The 20,459-nt window shown below is 51.9% G+C and overlaps 2 long non-coding RNA genes across 2 annotated transcripts in view; one reads left to right on the plus strand and one right to left on the minus strand.

Moving 5' to 3' along the window:
• LOC129397481 (uncharacterized) overlaps window positions 1-15,211 on the plus strand; it is a 57,812-nt gene extending 42,601 nt beyond the window's left edge. The window contains exons 7-8 of the long non-coding RNA XR_010111704.1: window positions 3,452-3,518; window positions 13,817-15,211. This is a non-coding gene — a long non-coding RNA (uncharacterized LOC129397481). The remainder of the gene's footprint in view (window positions 1-3,451; window positions 3,519-13,816) is intronic.
• Window positions 207-20,234, minus strand: LOC130541391 (uncharacterized). The gene is made up of 3 exons (XR_008955438.2): window positions 16,865-20,234; window positions 9,216-9,365; window positions 207-2,484 (listed from the first exon to the last, which is right to left on the minus strand). It is a non-coding gene; the product is annotated as an uncharacterized LOC130541391 (long non-coding RNA).
• Window positions 20,235-20,459: the final 225 nt, after the last annotated feature.

Genomic DNA, 20,459 nt, shown 5'->3' on the forward strand with positions numbered 1-20,459 from the left:
CTTTTCAGGCTGGCAGGCTTCATGGCCCTGGTCAGCCCCCGGGGCCCATCCTCTCTCTTAGAGCCACTCTGGAGTGGGGCTGGTAGGTGGAGCAGCTCAGGGCCAGCACCCTGCCCCACCCCACCCTCCACCTCCAGCCTTATAAGGACACCAGCTCATCTGGCTTTGCTCTGTCGGTTGGAAGAAAGGGCTGGCTTACACCTGCAGCAGGGCACACTGATTAATTTATTTTGCATCACTTTGCATTACCTGGCTCCAGGGCCTCCAGCTTGACATGCAGATTTATGTAAAAGAGACCTGACATGCAAATGAGCCAGGCCTGTGTCTTGTTTCCATCACAGAGAGGGCTGCATCACTGGTTCCTGGCCCAGCTGCTCTTCCCCAGGCCCACGAGTTCTCACAGCTGGTGAGGTGGAACCATGGGGCCGTTCTCCCTGTGCTGCCCCTGCTCGGAGCCCAGGCCAGGACAAATGTGCACTTGATAGTGAGGCTAGAAAAAAGGTTAGAAATGCACCCTCCCCAATGAAAGTGCCTGGCTGTGGTACTTGACACAGAGATGAATAGAGAGAGAAAGAAACTCACACGACAAGACAGAGAGAGAGGCAGAGTGAGGGGAAGGAGAACAGGATCCAGAGGAGGCTGGGAGTTCGGTGTGTCCCTAGAATATGCACAGAGGAGCGGGTCAGGGTGATGGACGAGCTCAGAGTCAAAGAGAGTGAGAAGCCAAGGAAACAGAGGCCAGGAGGCAAGGAGATGCGGAAAGAGAGATGGGGACACGATGAGGGGGCTGCAGAGGGAGCGGGTGAGACCCAGAAAGAAACAGATTTCAGAGTTGCTGCGGAGGAATGAGTGAGGATATAGCAACAGCCTGCCTGTGGGGGGAAGTGAGGGAGGAGTTGGTGATGATGACAGCTTGACGCTTGGGAGTGGGGACCAGGAGCCACAGGCGGAAGTGACGGGAGAGGAGTGCAGGGAGACACCCGAGCTGCCCTCTTAGAAGAACTAGCAGTGGCTTGGCTGCCGTCAGCGCCTCCGCCTACCTCCTAAACCCTTGATTTATATCCGTCTATCTATATTTATACACACATATCTACAGACATACGCACATGTATATAAACTACACAGGCACGCATTGGCCAGGAGAAAACATTCTGCAGCCATCAGGCTCTAGAAAGAGAGCTTAGGGGGTTATCCAGGACTGCAGTGTGTCTGTTCTAGAACAGCAAAGACTGGACTTTGCCTCTGCAGGCCCAGAGGAGAGTGCACACCCTGCCCCCTGTCTGGCTCAGCAGCCAATGCCCCCTCGGTGCTAGCATGCTCCTTCCACACCTGTCTGAGCCAGGGTCACCACTCTTCCTCTTACGAGACCGAGAGAACCAGCTAGTCCCCTGCATATGCACAATGTGAGCGGGAGAGCAAGCAAACAAGCAAACCAAAAGAGAAAGCAGAAAGCCCTTCTCGCTCCCCAGCCTCCTTTGTAGGGAAATTGACTTTCTGGGAGGAGGGAGCCCAGGGCAGGCCCTGGGTGGGTGGTCCTGAAGTGCAGTGGGGAGAGGGCTGGGAAATTTCTGTGGCTTTTGGATAATCTCTACTTTTCCCACCCCCCAAACAGGAGCCCAGGGAGTGGGAGGGACACATTTCTTTTTTTTTTTATTTTGAGATGGAGTCTAGCTCTTGTTGCCCAGGCTGGAGCACAGTGGCACAATCTCGGCTTACTGCAACCTCTGCCTCTCGGGTTCAAGCAATTCTTCTGCCTCAGCCTCCGGAGTAGCTGGGATTACAGGCATGCACCACCACGCCCGGCTAATTTTTTGTGTTTTTAGTAGAGATGGGGTTTCACCATGTTGGCCAGGCTGGTCTCGAACACTTGACCCCAGGTGATCCACCTGCCTCGGCCTCCCAAAGCGCTGGGATTACAGGCATGAGCCACCACGCTCGGCCAGGAGGGACATTTCTTAAAACCTAGGATGGTGGCACTGAAGGGGCCCTCAGAAACCCTGCAGGCCAGCTCCATCCTCCCCCCGGAGGGAACTGCGGCGCAGAGAGGCTAGTGTGGAGGTGGGCTGAGGGCCTTTCACTACACAGCTCTGCTTCCTTGGCATGGCCCCCTTGGCGTTAATGACCTCCCCACCCTGTCTCTGATCCCCTGAGCTGCCCACATCAGCGCTGGGCACACTCATAGCTCCTTGGAGACTGGCCACTGTTTTCCCTCGGAGACAGATGACCTTCATACACATTGTGAAAGGTATAGGCCCAGACCCTTCTGTGCACTTTTCACTGACACTGGAAGACCCGAGGCCCACCGTGGGTCACCTTTGCCATCTCACTTGTGAATACCTGCCAGTGTCCCAGTAGATGAAGCCGACAGACAGCTCAGGCCCAGTGAAGGTGTGTCCCATGGGCCACGGGATCTCGCCTGGCAGAGATCTGCTTTAAGATGCCATCTCCAGGAGCCAAGGTCATCTCCAGACTCTCTCCCCACATCTAGAAATGAGATGTGTCTCATGTGACTGCCTGAGCCTGACCCGGTCTACTTGTTTGAGCCAGAAGTCATCTGGTGCCACTCTGGCCCACTTGTGGCATGACCTTTGGGTCACTCTGGCCAGCCTCAAGGGTCACCTTTGTGTTAACCTCCAGCATAGTGGTTTTTAGCTTCTTGAGGTGAGAGACCCTTTGAGAACATGAATGAAGCCCCGTAATGCTGCCCAGATCCACAATACTTTGCACACAGTGTCAGGAGATTCATGGACTCCCAGAAGCCCTCAGTCTAGGACAGACCCAAGAGTCCATCTGGCATCTTTAGGCCTTGGGAAGCTGGTGTCCATGTGTGGAGGCCCCAGGACCCCACTCATTTCAGAGGCAAATCATAGCCCTGACAAGGTGGCATTCCAGGACACGTTCCACAGAAGGTCTTCTTTCCCCTTTTCTGCCTCAGAGATTCCTTTCTAAGCAACTGTTCCTCCCATGTTGAAGTCAGATCTCAGCTTCCTCCATCCCCTAGCTACATTTCAGGGCAAGTTCAAATGACATGCCATACAAAACTCATTTGTAGGCTGGGCATGGTGGCTCACGCCTGTAATCCCAGCACTTTGAGAGGCCAAGGCAGGCAGATCACCTGAGGTCAAGAGTTCGAGACTAGCATGGCCAACATGATGAAACCCTGTCTCTACTAAAAATATAAAAATTAGCCGGGTGTGGTGGCATGCACCTGTAATCCCAGCAACTTGGGAGGCTGAGGCATGAGAATCACTTGAACGTGGGAGGTGGAGGTTACAGTGAGCCAAAACTGCGCTACTGCACTCCACCCTGGGTGAGAAGAGTGAAACTCCATCTCAAAAAAAAAAAAGCCTCATTTCTAGTTTCCCTTGGACACCCTCTCTGTGCCCCTCCCCAAACTGCCTTCCCACTTAGTCCCCTGAACCTGACTCCACTTTGCTCTGTCTCCTGCCAGGCTCAGCTGAGCACCAGGTCCTGAGCTGGCACCCACAGATGAGCAGAGCAGATGACACTGAGAGCTGGTGAGTCCTGTCCCCTCAGCAGCCAGCACAGACGGTGGATGGCCACATGCTCAGAAAAGGACCTCAGAGGGCACGAGTGGTGGAAGGAGCAGAGAAGCCTGGAGAGGGGCTGGGGCATGGGGACAGTAACCAGGCAGGGGATCCTCTCTGCGGATCCCAGACCCTGTTCCCCGCCTGCCTGCTTCCCAAGAGCTGTTGATGGAGGAAGTCGTGCACTCCAGGCTCTGGGCCTGGTTCGAGATGCTGAGAGGCCTCTGTGAAAGGGAAGACATGGGAGGGCTGGAATCTCTTGGGGGGGCAGGGCAGGGAGGGGGCATGGGAAGTTCCATGTGGAAGGCCCGGGACTCAGGGTGGGCCAGGGCTCAAAAGAGTGAAAGCAGCCCCCTCGGCAGAGAGGGGTCTAGCCAGCCCAGGGGGTGGCCCAGACATCCAAACTGCCTTGGATGGAGAAAGCTGTTTAATCTCCCTATGGAAATCAGGAAGTTGGAACCCACACAGCTGATGGCAAGGCCAGAGGAGCGATTTCAGAGGAAAGATTAAAAGAATTAAAGTCAACTCAGAAGGGAGCAGACGAGAGGGAGTTGGGGCAGGTGGGGAGCTCAGGGGTTGTCTGCAAGGCCCCTGCACCCTGAACCCAACTGAGGGTGCTTCTAGGGGCAGGGGGTGGGGAGTCCTGCTGAGGTGCAGTCCGTGGGTAAGGGTTGACCCTGTCATCCATGGGGGATTCTGTTGGGGTGAGAGGGAATACCACAAGGGGCTGAAGATCTTGAGAGAGGTCTGAGAGGAGATAGAGAGAGGCCAGGAACACAGTCTAAGCCCAGATTTCAAGTCCAGGCAGGTCCACTCTTGGAGGGGGGGTGTGGGGAGCAGCTCTGTGCCATGGAGCCTGGTCCTCTCAACTATCCCTCTCCTCCAGGCCTGGAAACTCCAGCCCCAAACCTTCCGGCTAAGCAGGAAACGAGGGCAAGACATGCGTATGGTGGGTGGGTTTTCCTTAGCAGAATGTGTCACTGAGGCCACCTTGGGGCTGAGGGGCAGAAACAGGGGCTATTGTCCCAGAAGACCCCACGTTGAGGGTCAAGGACAGCCTTCTGGGCAATGGCCTTGTATTGCTCCAGGTCCAGACCAGAGAGCCAGGGCCAGAGGGTAGCTGGGGCTCAGGCAGGGATTCTGGTGGCTCCTCTGCTCTGCTGTGTGCTCTAGCCACACACATGTGTGCACACACACGCACACACATGCGTGCACACACATGCACACACAGAGGCACACACATGCACACACACAGGCACACACGTACACACACAGAGGCACACACATGCACACACACAGAGGCGCACACACACAGAGGCACACACATGCACAAACACCGCTCAACCATGCTTGCCTGCTCTCATATTCTCTCTCTCGCTCTCTCACACACACACTTAAACATACATTTAAATAACTTGCAGACGTATATTAGCAAAAACATTCCATCTGGGCTGGGATTTGTCTCATTGCTTTGAATTCCTCTGGGTCTTAACTTGAAAAAAAATAGGAAGAGGCAAAGATTTGACTAATGTTGGGTTAAGTTTTTTTTCTTTCTCCTTTCTTTCTTGGTTACTGACTGCCAAGAATTTATATTTGTAAAAGGAAAAGAATTAACTGTGTTGATTAAGAGGCAAACTCCCTGGAAATGTTCTCTCTTAACCCTTTGGTAACCTCTCAGCAAGAGATAGGAGGGTTCTCTGGCATGGGGCTTGACATCCCTGGGCTGGAGGCCCAGAACCTTCTGGAGGTCTGCTTCTCTCCCAAGGGAGCTTATAGAGCAGAGGCAAGCTGGGCCCTCTGGCATGCGTGCAAGTGTGTCTCTAAGCAGATGCGTGGGTAAGTGGTGTGAGTGTCTGTGTGTGAGTGTGGGTACTGTGAGCTGGCGTGTGGGAGGGAGTGTGCGCATGTGTGCACGTGAGTGTGGTAACTGCCCACAAGTCCCCTGGCAAATATGGGGTGTGCTAGAACTCTCCTGGGCTGCTGGCTGCAAGGTCAAACTCCAGGGAGGGGAGATAACCTTCACCTTGACCTAATTAGCAGAAACTGATTTGGCAGGAGGAGGGGACGTGTGGAGGCTTAGCACAGAACAGGTGAGCAGGCGCTGGGGTGGGCAGGCCTCAGCCAAGGAAGCAGGATCTCTCCTGACACCCAGCAGCTGTCGCCACGAATATGCAGTGACCCAATACAGGGATCACCCTGGACGCTGGTCAGTGTCCCTGCATGGAGGGGTGGGGACTTCTCCTCTTTCTTGCCCACTCTCAGCTCCCCATCCCGTTTTCCTTCCACAGCTTCTCTGTCCCTCCGGAAGAGCCTGGGCTGCATAGCCCCCAAGGTAGGATAGGTTTTAGCATCAGAGAGGCTGAAGCCTCTAGAAAAGGGGTCTTCTGGAGCTGGGGCTGAGGGATGTGAGCAGGGAAAGGGTGTTGGGGACAGAAACAGAAGAAAAGAGGATCTTGCTGGAGGCTCCAAGCTCCCTGTGCATGCGTCCACCCTTACAGAACTACCTTTAATCCCCTGAGCCCCAGGCCCGGCCTGGCTCCTCCCAGACTATTTCCCTCCACCTGGAAGGACCTTCTGTCCCTCCTTTGTTAGGCAATTCCTACTTGTCCTCCAAGTCTTAGATGCCACCTTGTCCAGGAAGTTGTCCTTACCCCTCACACTTAGCTGTCTCCCTCTTGCATGACCACACCTGGGCATAGAGGCACTGTCCACACGGTGTGACCCTTATATCCTCTGTCTGTCTTTCCTACCAGATCCTGCACTCCTTGAGGGTGGAAGCACTGTCTTCTTCATCCTGAACTCCCGGTACCTAGTACAGTGCCTGGCACACAGCAGGGGCCCAGTCAACACTGGCTGAGTTGAACTGAAGGCCTTTGACTGCTGAAAGGAGCCTTGTTAGTTGCACCATATGCTGTGATCGAAAGTGCCGTGCAGACACGCCCCCCACTAGAACACTGACCGTAGACTCTGAGATTATCTAAACATACATATATTTGATCCTCTCAAAAAAATTTTTTTTTTTGAGACGGAGTCTCTCTCTGTCACCCAGGCTGAAGTGCAGTGGTATGATCTTGGCTCACAGCAACCTCCACCTCCCGGGTTCAAGTAATTCTCCCTGCCTCAATCTTCCAAGTAGCTGGGACTATAGGCGCCTGCCATTACACCCGGCTAATTTTCATATTTTTTTGGTAGAGACAGGATTTCTCCACGTTGGCCAGGCTGGTCTCGAACTCCTGACCTTAGGATGATCCTCTCAATTTTCTGTGAGCTCCTCAGGGAAAGGATTCAGTCTTAGTCTTTCCCAGGGCCTAGCAGAGCATCAGACAAATAGCAAATGCCTAATAAATGTTGAATGAATGAAAGAAGAGCCAACACATGATAAATATCTAAGAACATACACACAGTGTGTATGTATGTTTCCACCTCTTACTGAGGCTGTAAAATGCTGTTAAGGGCTGGAGGAGAGAGAAGAAACTGCTATCAGAGCAAGGTTGAGAGGAGGGAAGAGTAACATTTGTTGAGCACCTATTATGTGCCATCACTGCCTCAGGCATCATCCTCATCTTCATCCGTGAGGAAGAGATACTTACCTCATGTTACAAGTAAGGAAATTGAGACTAAGAGAGGTAAAGTAATTGCCCAAGGTCACCCAGCTGGTGGGACAAGTTAGGCTTGGATTCAAACCCAGGTCTGTCTGATCCCAGAGTTTATGCTTCTCCCACTGTGGCCACCACTACCATGTTTCATGAAGGACATAGGTACTGAGCAGAGTTTTGAATGATGAGAGGGACATGACTTTGTAAAGGAGGATCTCAAACCCAGGCAAGAGGAGAGGACCGAGAGTTCCCAAGAAGGATGAATGCTGGCTCTCTGCTTCTGTGTGACCAGGAAGCACCAACATGACAAGGAAAAAAGGCAACTGTGGAGGAAGGCAATAGAGCAGAAAGCAGTCACAGAGGCCTCTCAAAAACAGACCTTAAGGCCAGGTGTGGTGGCTCATGCCTGTAACCCCAGCGCTTTGGGAGGCCAAGGCAGGTGGATCATGAGGTCAGGAGATCAAGACCATCCTGGACAACATGGTGAAACCCTGTCTCTACTGAAATACAAAAAAATTAGCTGGGCGTGGTGATGCGTGCCTGTAGTCCCAGCTACTCAGGAGGCTGAGGCAGGGGAATCGCTTGAACCCAGGAGGTGGAGGTTGCAGTGAGTCGAGATCACGTCACTGCACTCCAGCCTGGTGACAAAGCGAGACTCCATCTCAAACAAAAACAAAAACAAAAACAAAAAACAGACCTTCAGCTCAATCTTGGCAGAAGGAGCCAGTACAGAAATAGTGCTTATTTAGTGGCAAGCACTGTGCTAAGCACTTTGTTAATACATTTAACTCTTAAAACAAGGCTATGAGATGGGCCCTATTAGCCACAAATACAGATGGGGAAGTGAAGGCCCAGAAGGGTTAATAACCTGCCCAAGAGCACACATGGCTGGCTATTAGTAAACCTGGGGTTTGAACCCAGACAGTCTAGTTCCGGAGTCTATGGCCACTACACCAAGGAGGGAAAGTGTGGCTAAGGATGGCCTTCAACTGGTAGAAGTCAACATCAGTCAGCCTGGTGGGCTTGAGTTTGGGGGTGTGATCAGAGTCTGGTCGGAGGGACTGTCCCAGACCAGCTCCGTGCCTCTGTCTAGAAAGTCCAGAGGCATTCAGGAAGAGTGCAACAGCCAAGCTGTGGGCTGCCAGAAGATCATGATCCCCACACATTGTCCTGGTCTTGTGATTTGCTTTTTGGGGGAAGAAGGAACTTTGTACCAGAATACTAAGAGATACTTTAAACCTATGTTCAAGAGAATTCTCCCTACTTTGGAACTTTGGGTCTGGCTTCCTGGGATTCCCCCAACATCTCCCCTAACCACTCCAGAGCAGCCTCCAGTCGCCACCACCACCACCACCCTCAAGCCAGAAGTCATCTTTTTTTTTTTTTTTTTTTTTTGAGACGGAGTCTCACTCTGTTGCCCAGGCTGGATTGCAATGGCGCGATCTTGGCTCACTGCAACCTCTGCCTCTCGGGTTCAAGGAATTCTCCTGCTTCAGCTTCCCGAGTAGCTGGGATCACAGGTGCCTGCCACCACGCCCGGCTAATTTTTTGTATTTTTAGTAGAGACAGGGTTTCACCATGTTGGCCAGGCTGGTCTCGAACCCCTGACCTCAGGCGATCTGCCTGCCTCGGCCTCCCAAAGTGCTGGAATTACAGGTGTGAGCCACCGCGCCTGACCCAGAAATCATCTTAAAACATTCCCTCAACAACTCTTTACCTTAATACAACACCTCATAGTCACCAAAGCATTCTTACATCCTCAGCCCATGGGTTCCTCCTCCCCACATCAGCCCTGGAAGGCAGGCAGCTCAGAGATTATTAAACCATTTTACAGATGAGGAAAATGAGACAAGCTTAGTGATGTTTGCAAGCCACATGGTTGGTGAGTCACATTGGCTGCACTGTTAGATTTCAAGGCAGTGAGACCAGAAGGTAGCCTCGTATGGGGAGGGGTGGGATCTGGGTTGATGCAGCCAAGGATTTGCATGAATTGGATGAGAGATCCCAGCTCCTCTGTGTCCAGAAAGTTTCACCTTGAGTCACCTGCTTTTCCCTCCCCGGGACACCGCACCTTCCCAACAGAGCAGTGTTGAGTCAGCTCCCCTTTTTCTGCCTCTCCGAGGTGCTCTCAGCCATGCCCTCCTTCTGGCTTTCGTAGGATCTGACTCAAGATCCACTTTAGGCAGGCAGTATCTGTGGAACCTTCTCGTGTAGGGCCCACCTGTAAACAAGAGGAGGTGTTTGGAAATTATTCATGAAAGAAGAACACCATGAACAGCATTTGACCTCTTCAGAGAATAGAGATATGCAAGTTTATAGCGGTAGTGGCGATAGTAATATCCAATGACATAACAACTTCAACAATTACACTTGCATTTCTTCCAAAGAGCTTTAAGCGTTTTCGAGTTTATTGGGCTATTTGATCTCATAAAAGTCCCACAAATGGGTAGCGCTGGTTATTATTATCATTTTATAGGTGAGAAAACTGAGGCCCGGAAATATGTCAGTGATTGCCCAAGACCTCGCAGCGAGGGAGGAGGGAGGTAGGGCTGAGTCTGTTTCTTCACGTCTCCAGGTGTTTCGTGTGTGGGACTCCCTCTTGGTGTCTGAATTCCTGTGAAGTAAGGTGTGGACAGAGGAGGTGGCTGGTGGCAGGCTCAGAGGATTTTTCTGCACATGGTCACTGAGAGACAGTGAGTCAGGCACCCTTATTCTGAGTTCGGTTTCCTCTTTCACTTCCCCAAACAATTTCTGGAGATGGAGTTCACTTGGCACCCGTTCTCAGATGAGGAGCTGGGGGTATGTGCACAGCTGCCCCTGAAGGTTTTCGTGGTAGTGGTGATCTGGAAGGGGTGGATGCTCACATTCCTATCCTGAGACTCCTCCTGTCCTGGTCTACCAATCCCCTCTCCAGGAGGGGGGTCCTTGCTAACTCTGTCTGTTACCACGGCCTCCTCACTGTTTTTCTGACCTCAGTATCTTTCCTATTTTTTTTTTTTTTTTTTTTTTGAGATGGAGTCTTGCTCTGTCTCCCAGGATGGAGTGCAGCGCCGTGATCTCGGCTCACTAGAACTTCCGCCTCCTGGGTTCAAGCGATTCTCCTAGCTCAGCCTCCCGAATAGCTGGGACTACAGGTGTGTGCCACCACTCTCAGTTACCTTTTCTATTTTTAGTAGAGACAAGGTTTTGTCATGTTGGCCAGGCTGGTCTCGAACTCCTCACCTCATATGATCCACCCACCTTGGCCTCCCAAAGTGCTGGGATTACAGGCATGAGGCACCGCGCCTGGCCTGACCTCAGTATCTTTTTCATTCAATCATCTCCATGACTGACCTTCCAAAAGCTCTCCCTCCACCTCTCAGAAATTGTCAGTAGAATCTCATTACTTCTGGCCTCAGCTTGGCACTCAAGGCCCCACCCAGTCAAGTCACAAACTACCTTCCCACCCTTGGCTCCTCCCTCTCATCCTCCTCTTGAAGCTTTATCTTCAGTTAGACTGGAGGACTTGCCTAGACATGCTTTGTGTTTTCCCAACTCCACAGTTCCCTTGGCTTGGAAAGCCACTCCCACCCCCTCTGCCTGCTGGATTTCCATGCAGCCTTCAAAGCCCATGACAAATGTCACCTCTCTCATGAAGCCCTCCTTGATTCCATCATTGGAAAATGAGCTTCTCCCTCCTGGGATGTCTCACAGCACCTGGCATACAGGTCTCCACACAAGCAGTTCTCTGTGTGTTGTGGCAGTGGTGTCAAGATTTGGATGTTTGTGAAACTACAAAGACTGCAGGATTCGGCAATACCACTTGTGTGCATGTGTGTGCATGTGTGTGTCTGTACGTGTGTGTGTGTGCGTGTGTGTGTGTTGGTATGAGGAGTGAGCACAGCTACATAAACAATTGTACGTCAGAAAGGGATGAGACACTTACTAGGTTTAGAGTGTGTCAATCACTTCAGCTCTGCCAATGAACAGAGAGCCAGATGTCTCTCTCCAAGGATGGAGAACACTCACAATAAAGACTATAAACACACTTGGGGGAAGAAAGAATGGAGAGAGGGAGGAAATGAACAAGTATGTATGGCTCATTTACTATAGGCCAGGCGCTGCGTTGGAGAGGAAATTTCATGTGAGCAGTGTGCTCACTTAACCCTCACCGTAGCCGAGAGGTAGGAATCTGCCCCTGTTTTGTGGTTGAGTACTGCTTTGGGCCAGGTTCTCAAAACGCAGGCTCTGGGTGTGCGGGGTAACTGGGAGCACTCACGGGCTGTCGGCATGCAGGGTAACTGGGAGCACTCACGGAGCAGCCCCGCTGGGGAGTCATGAAGGCAGGCTGGCACAGGAAAGGCTGAACGGCAGCGAGGCTGGTGTGCTGAAGCTTGGGTGGCCCTTTTAAGATGTGCCCCCATTGAGGCGATGGGATCCTTGTGCCCTCTGGGAGGGGGAAACCCAGGCAAGATGGCTCCCTTCAGCCGAGGGTGGTTCCTGGGGGGGACAGCACCCACTACACGTACGCTGTGGATTAGAGAAACGCATGCCCCCGCCACATGCAGACTGTCAGCAAGTGGAAGGGGCAGGGATGGAACTCCCTTCCACTAAGGGGGCTTCACCAGATTCTCCTGTTTCAAGGAGAAATAGAGTTTGGAAACCTCTCATTTTATAAACGAGGACACTGAGGCACAAAGCAGGGTGGTTGGTGCCTTGCCTAAAGTCATACAGATTTCATGTAACAAATTGTGCTGGCTAGGTACGGGAGGATGCAGAGCTCACAGCACAGGTGAATACCTCCATCGCAAAGGCTGAACCAAATGCCCCGTTAAATCAGGAGACCTGCCTCTTTCAGCTTTGTCTTCTGAAGAAATCCCTTCCCAGGGGTTGAAGCCCTCAGGCTGTGTCCCGAGGCCCGGTGTGGCCTTCAGTCCATCTCCAGAAGACAGCATAGGCCAGGCGCGGTGTTTCACGCCTGTAAGCCCAACACTTTGGGAGGCTGAGGAGGATCACCTGAGATCAGGAGTTCGAGACCAGCCTGGCCAACATGGTGAATCCCCGTCTGTGCTAAAAATACAAAAATTAGCTGGGCGTGTTGGCGGGTGCCTGTAATCCCAGCTATTTGGGAGGCTGAGGCAAGAGAATCGCTTGAACTTGGGAGGCGTGGGTTACAGTGAGCTAAGATCACACCATTGCACTCCAACCTGGGCAACAAGAGCAAAACTCCATCTCAAAAAAAAAAAAAAAAAAAAAGAAGAAGAAGAAGTCAGCCTGGTCACCCTTTGCCCATTGTGCACTGTCAGCTATGAGCGGAAGTCTGCACCTAGAAAGCTCCCAGGAAAAGAATGCTCTTCCCTCTTTCTGAAAGATTTCAGGTAGATCTGGTATCAAATAATAGCAATGAGAAAGGCAGGTGTGGACTCTTTTGTTACTGATATTTTCTGTTACTGTCTGATTCTTAGTCACATTTTGCTTTTATTTTTATTTTTTCGAGAAGGAGTCTCGCTCTATTGCCCAGGATGGAGTGCAGTGGTGTTATCTTGGCTCACGGCAACCTCCACCTCCCGGGTTCAAGTGATTCTCCTGCCTCAGCCTCTTGAGTAGCTGGGACTACAGGCACCTGCCATCACATCCAGCTGATTTTTGTATTTTTAGTAGAGACGGGGTTTCACCATATTGGCCAGGCTGGTCTCGAACTTCTGACCTCAAATGATCTGCCCATCTTGGCCTCCCAGAGTGCTGGGATTACAGGCATAAGCCACCGCGTCCGGCTCTTACTTGTACTTTGGAAACATTGGTAGTGGGATCCAAGTGTGATCTTTAAAATAGTTAACAATCAGGTAAACCCCCAGGACACCGGCGTGGATGCTGGCAGTATGCTGCACCAGCGCATGCCCACTGAACATTACACCTGCTGGGCCCTAGAGGACAAGGTTGTGGTTCCCCCTGAGTGCCGCATGCTGGGGAAGAACCCTGGGAAGGGATTTCTTCAGAAAACAAAGCTGAGAGAGGCAGATCTCTTGATTTAACGGGGCATTTGGTTCAGCCTTTGCGATGGAGGTATTCATCTGTGCTGTGAGCTCTGCATCCTCCCATACCTAGCCAGCACAATTTGTTACATGAAATCTGTATGACTTTAGGCAAGGCACCAACCACCCTGCTTTGTGCCTCAGTGTCCTCGTTTATAAAATGAGAGGTTTCCAAACTCTATTTCTCCTTGAAACAGGAGAATCTGGTGAAGCCCCCTTAGTGGAAGGGAGGCAAGTGGGCCGGGCGCAGGGCCCCCTCCCCTGCTTTAGCTGGAGCGGCTCTCTTGTATTTGTTTATGCCTCCATACGGTTTCACTTAAACCCAGCATTCCTCAACCAAAAACAAAGCTTGGGAAGCGCCGAGCTGCATGTGGTATCTGAGGGCCCCTACTCACGGCTCTGCCATGCTGAGCTGTGATTAGGCGAATGCGTGAGTGAACGAATGAATGAATGAACAGACTCTGTGTTCCTAGCTAACAGAGGCTGGTTCCTGGTCACACGTGTTCTTGGGACAGATGGCCAGCAGTCTTGGGTAGTTCAGAAATCTACACAGGGCTAGACTGGACGCTCTCCCGACATCCCATCAAGTGTAGGGTTCTGTCTGTCTCCGCTTTCGCCACTGACAAGGCCTCCTCCCTTTGGGCATCTCGGATGCCACCAGGTATGAAGTGGAAAGTCATCAGCGGCGAGTCGCCCTGTGTTTGTCTTCTTCGGCTCTCCCGATGTGTTGACTCAGCTGAAAAAAGATACTGACAACAGCACCCCGAGTCACCGGCAGGCTTGGCAGAAGATTCACTGGGTTTTCTCGGTGTGTGTCCCGGGGTGTGGCACCAGGTCTGGCTCACGTCAGTTTTCTTCCATCACAGGGAAAGGGCTTGCAGTTTTGGCCTTGTCCTCCCTCCCACCACCCCTACTTCTTCCCTTCCTTGCCTCCTTCCTTTCCTTCCTCTAAGGCAGTGGTTCTCAACCTTGGCTGCACGTTGAAATTGCCCAGGGAGACTTAAAAATTACTGATGCCCAAAGATTCTGATTTCATGGTTCGAGGTATGGCCTAGGAAATTGAGTTTTTTTAAAGTTCCCTAGGTGATTCTAATACGCAGCCAAGGTGGAGAACCACTGGTCTGAGGACACGGAGTAGGGATCCTAATTTTAGCCTCAACCATTTCCTAGTCTGCTGGGTTTGGAAAAGTCTGGGGCAAAAATGTCTACTGGCAGTGGATGGAAGGAAAGGGAAGTAGAGAGAAACATATCTCACTCCCCATCCCACCTCACTACCCTGCGAGACTCAGGGAGGTCAGCCCTCTTGGGTGTCCAGGTGACAGCATATGACAGAGTGGAGAGGACACCCCAGGACACAGGGAGGCTACTGTGTGCTGAGGGCATGAGGCCAACAGCCCTGTTCTGGAGCCTCAGGCACTGCAGTTTTGGGGGCTTCAAAAGGCAACGCCCTGGGTATGGGTGGCAGCGTTCCCACAGGGCAGGCCAGCAAACGAGGTGACCCTGGAGTGACTGTGGCAGCACGACATCAGCGCAGAGTCGCGTGGGGAGAGGGACTCTCGCTGACAGTCCTGTTCACGAACACACGCGGGGCACTCCCAAGGGGTCCTCCACGTCAGAGTAAGCCTACAGCAGACAGAAACAAGCACAGTGAATTCTGGTCATTTCACCGATGGGAGCCCATCCGGACCTATGGATGGTGAGGTCTGGGGTCACAGATACAAGCCACAGTCATGAAACAGTCTGGTGGTGGCAGCGGTGCAGCGAGGTCCAGCAGACGTCTGCCAGCCTCCTCCGATGTTGCCTCCTCGTTGGGTCAGCCGCCCTGAACAGTTTTCATTCCGTATGTTCACCAGGCAGTCAGGGTCTTCTCGACGCTAGGCTTTTCTGCATGTGTGTTCTCAATGTGGAGTATTTGCTTGACTTCCTGTGCAAGTTTTCTCTCTTTTTGAAAAAATCACATTCTCTCCTAAATTAGAAAACCTCTTTAATTGTTAGCAGGAGCTGGGGTTCTGTTCCTTGCATGGACAATATCATTAAACATTGGAAAATAAACAAACTGGAAAAGCTTAAGACATTTTCAAACTCTTTGCTTCCCAGAGGGCGTCTGGGGCCCTGGGTGGGACAAGGTTCTGCTGGCCTGGGTTTATACTGTGTTGATAACTTGACCCCTCCAGCTGTGAGAAGCCACACTGACAGCAGGGTTGTTTTTCCTAAACTTCCCAGGACTGCAAACTTGTCTTGGGAGGCATAGGCACTGATTTGCACGGAGGTCTCCAGCGACTGCGCTGAGCTTCCTCCGGGGCGGAGCGCACGCTGGGAGGGGGCCGGTGGCTGTGGTGGCTGACGGCTGCTGTAAACCATCGCTGTCCTCCAGCATGACTACACAGGGCTGGGGAGGACAGGGGAGCTGTGGGAGGGGGCGGTGTGTAAGAATGTTTCTTTCTATCTTGCTGAAATGTGAGTCTAATGAAATGATGATGAGGTTGTGGCCTTTAAGCTCCATTGAGCTTCTTACGCATTGTAATTTTACCCAGAGTGGGGCCAGTTTTTGAAATCATTAAAACTATCGATTCCTAGGCCTGTTCAGCTTGAATCAGAATTCATTAGAGGCCCAGAGGTGAGGGATGTACATTTCTCCCTTGCTGAGCCAGGAAACAGACCCCATCTTGTGTGACTCTCCGGCTGGCGTGGCTGCCCCTGGTGGTGCTGGCAGACGGACCAGTAATAGGATCTGTCATCCACAGAATAAGTCATGAAGGTCCCATCCATGAGTCCTAGCCCATTTTCTAGGGATTCTCCCTCATGTTCGAAGAGGGAGGTTCTCTATGTTTAATCTTGGCTCTATTTTCTTACAGGTATTATAAGTAAAATATCTTCTTCATGAAAAGAAACACAGAAATGTTCCAAAGTTTTGACTCAAAAGAATACTAGAAGGAGAAACTGTAGCTGGGAGGGGTGGCTGACAATGTGGCCTGAACTTGGCCTCCAGAACGCCACTTCTGTGTGGAAACAAAGAGGGGGTTTTCCCTCTGATATTTGCCACCACTCTGCTGACTCCCAGGAGCACAAGATCGCTCCTTTAAAGTTCTTTTCCAAGTCCTAGAGCTGAGATAGGTTAGCATCTTAAATAGTAGCCTTCCTAGCCGGGCGCGGTGGCTCACGCCTGTAATCCCAGCACTCTGTGGGGCTGAGGCGGGCAGACCACTTGAAGTCAGAAGTTCAAGACCAGCCTGGCCAACATGGTGAAACCCCGTCTCTACTAAAAATACAAAAATTAGCTGGGTGTGGTTGTGCACACCTGTAATCTCAGCTACTTGGGAGGCTGAGGCAGGAGAATTGCTTGAACCCGGGAGGCAGAGGTTGCAGTGAGCTGAGATGGTGCCATTGCACTCCAGCCTGGGTGACAGAGTGAGACTTTGTCTCAAAAAAAAAAAAAGAAAGAGAAAAGAAACATAACTATAGGGCAGTTAAGTCTATACACCTTAACTTTAAGAAGAAAGAAAGAAAAGAAAGGAAGGAAGGAAGGGAAAGAAAGAAGAGAAGAGAAAAGAAGGAAGGAGGGAGGGGGAGAGAGAGAGAAAGGAAGGAAGGAAGGAAAAGAAAAGAAAAAGAAAGAAAGAGAGAAAGAGAGAGAAAGGAAGAAAGAAAGGAAGGAAGGAAGGAAAGAAAGAAAGAAACTCTGGGAGGGTAGGGCCTTGCTTAAGGTCACCTGATTCCCCGAGCTGGCGCCAGGGCTGCGGTGCACTCTGTCAGCTCTGAGAGGGGTGTCCCTGCCCATGCCAGCTCTGAATCTTGCAAGCCACTGCACCTTTTGAGAGTCGCTCCCGAACTGCCTCCTACACAGGTGGTTCCCAAGCGGTTCATATCAAGGTCCCTTTTATTATCACCACCCCCCCTCCACTGCACCCCCAACACCCGGGTTTGAAAGATCTGGCCTACCAAATGAACTGCAATTATGCAGTAATAATGACTCTATTTTCTCTCTCTCTCTCTTTTTTTTTTATTAATAAAAGACATATGTGACACACCATTCAGAGCTTTCAGTGGGGAGAAAACGAGTTTCCCCCACTAGGTTAATAGAATTCCACCCAGAGGCAGACAGTTAGCAAACCACCTTCTCGGGCTGTGGCTGGGAATCGCGCTACACTTGACAGCCCTTTCCATGGGCCTCCCCGGCCCGCCTGCCCTCGGCCCTGAAGTCAGGGGAGACAGGGGCCATTTCAGCTGCTCGCGCTCGCTTGCCTTCCCGTCCCTGCCGGAGTCAGCAGACCCTGACTCCTGGAGAAGCGTTGCTGCGATGTGTCAGCTGCTCGGGGAGAGGCTGGAGTGATGGATTCCAAGAGCTGTCAGGAGAAAGGGTTTACGGTCAGTTAGGAACCGTGAGCTCCTGCCCGTGGAACTGCCGCTGGAATTTTAATGCTCTGTCTCCCTGTGTCTGGGCACTTCCTTCCCTCCTGGCCCCGCTCTTCAGGCATATGGAACAGGGCTCATGTCGGAGGGTCCCCGGGGAGATCCCAGGGCTTCCCTGGGTCCCAGTGTCACGGCCGAAAGCCAGAGGTGCGGCTCCGACAGGATGCGGCCGGCCTTCCTGCTGCGCTGGGCCTTGGCCGGGGCCCTTTGGCGAGTCACTGTCCCGGGCTCTCTTCCCCTTCATGGCAGCAGCCAGGCCTTCCCTGCACAGGCCTTGAAGGGAGAGGAGAAATGGAACGCTAGCCTGGTTTCTTGACTTCCTTCAGGCAACGAATCCATCTTGAAGGCCCACTGTGTGCCAGGCGGGGATCCAGGAGCTGGGGAAGCAGACGCGGCCCCTGTCCTCATGGCACCTCTTCCGTGCGGTGCTCCACTCTCTCCCCGACGAAAGGTAGACACGGAACAGGAAAGGGAAAAGAGTGGAGGCCGCCAGGAGGAAGATCTGCAGACCGGAAGGACCTCAGCTAAGAGGAAATGAAGGCCAGGCGCAGTGGCTCAGGCCTGTAATCCCAGCACTTGGGGAGGCGGACATGGGCAGATCACTCGAGGTCGGGAGTTCGAGACCACCCTGGCCAACACGGTGAAACACTGTCTCTACTAAAAATACAAAAATTAGCTGGGCATGGTGGCAGGCGCCTGTAGGCCCAGCTACTCGGAAGGCTGAGGCAGGAGAATGGCTTGAACCCGGGAGGCGGAGGTTGCTGTGAGGCAAGATGGCGCCACTGCACTCCAGCCTGGGCGACAGAGCGAGAGTCCATCTCAAAAAAAAAAAAAAAAAAAAAAAAAGGAGGAAGCAAAATAGAAAAACAGGATCTGAATGATTTGGGAGCCAAAAGGACACTGCACGTCCCCGGCTTTCTGATCACGGCCCACTGCAGCCTCAAACTCCTCAAAGTGATCCTCCTGCCTCGGCTCCCAAGGGGCTAGGACTACAGGTGTGTACTACCAAGTCTGATTAGTATTATTATTTTTTCTATTTTTTTTTTTTTTTTGTAGAGACAGGGTCTTGCTATGTTGACCAGGCTGGTCTCAAACTCCTGGCCTCAAGCAATTCACCCGTCTTGGCCTCCCAAAGTGCTGGGATTACAGGCATGAGCCGTCATGTCTGACCACTTATGCCCTTCCAGAAAAAAAAAAAATCCCCTCAATTTTCTTAAGCTGCTTGACATTCTGCTGTCATTCCAGAGCCATCCTGGCAGGAAAGCTTTCTGTTATTTAAGAGTTGCCTCTGAAAATGCAACATTCCCACCCCCACCATCAAAGGGCTGCTGCTTAAATCACATCCCCTAAATCCTTAGTAGGAATGCAGTCTTCTGAGAAACCAGGCCAAGAATTGGGGACCAGGGGAACCTCCAGAGGACACAGATGAGCCCCACACACTTTCCCACCCCTGCTTGGGCTGCGCCCCAGTGGGAGTTGTGCTATGAGCGTCCCGTGGCCATTGTTAGCCACTCAGAAGTGGGATGGGGTGGAAGACCTTCCCGCACAGGAAGGCGGGGCCATGTCTCTTGCTGTCTACTGTATCCTCAGCACCTGGTGTTGAGACTGGCACCTAGTAGCTGTTCAATAAATGTTTACTGAATGACTGGAAGAAGGGTGCCTTTCTCTAGCCATTTCCTCACCCAAGATGGCCTTTGACTATTCTAGAAGGGGCAGAAGGGAGGAGGAAAAAAACTCCTCTCCTCTCTGCTGAAGGCTTGCTCTGCCCCAGGCTCTCTGCTGTGGCCTTGTGAGGCGGGCACATGCATGTCCTCCCATCTCTTCTATGGCACTTACTCCTGCCTCTGGCTCTGCCCACTGCCTCCTCTCCCCTCACCGTCTCCTCTGACCTCCTCACCTGGCCTCTTTCCCCACAACACCACTGAAACCACTCTGACGAAGGGCAGGGGTGATGTCCTGATGAAGCTGCTGGGAAACCCATTTTAGTCCTGACTGGTGGTGTTGGACCCTGTTGAATCCTTCTTTGTTCTTGCACCTCCTTCTTTCCTTGACACTATCCTCCCCTCATTCCCTGCACCTTCTGACCTTGGCTCATCTGTCCCCAAATCTACATTTCTTGCCTAAAAATTACTCTTAAGCATCAGACCCTCTACATCCGATGGTTTTCACCTGGAGGTCCCAGAGGCAATGCATCCATGACCAAACTCAGCATCTTCCATCAGCTGTTTAATTATAATATCTGATTTTCTTCTCCTTCTCCTTCTTCTCCACTAGACTATGAGCAATCTGATGCTAGTCCCGATGTCTTGGTTATCTCTTGTGTATCCAGCACCCAAGGTAAGCTCCTGGCATATGGCGGGCATCCAGGAATGTTGAAAAATGACCCGTGCAACTTAGAAGATGCAGCCTCTACAGATCAGTTTCCTCGTTTTTCCCTGAAACTGCTCTCATCTGTTTCCCCGCGGGGAAGGAGCATCCCATGGCTACAACTCTCAAGCATCGAAATGGAACCTGTGAGAGTTCTTCACCCCACAGGGAACTCCTTCCACCAAACTTGGGGGAGCGAGAAAGGGGTTGTAAGGACTTGCCTTTGTATCTCCCCACCCCCCGCACAGGGCTGGATTTGCATATGTTAATATGGAGAACTGCAACTATTTAATGAGAAGCAGTGGGCCACGTGGGTGAGCAGAATTCCTTAGAGTATTTTTTTCAGATGTCTTAATTCACTCTCTCTTTGTTGTATTTCAGCAGATCCAGGTGTTTGCACTGAGTTGGTCCTGGTCCCCACTCCTGTCCCCCAAATCTCTGAAACCACAGATCTCATTAGATGCCAGGCTCAGCTTTGTGTTTGGAGGGTGATGGTGGGCGGAGTGCTCTGCCTACCTGGAAGCAAT

This window comes from Pan paniscus, chromosome 2 (genome assembly GCF_029289425.2).
Source record: "Pan paniscus chromosome 2, NHGRI_mPanPan1-v2.0_pri, whole genome shotgun sequence".
Classification (NCBI taxonomy): Eukaryota; Metazoa; Chordata; class Mammalia; order Primates; family Hominidae; genus Pan; species Pan paniscus.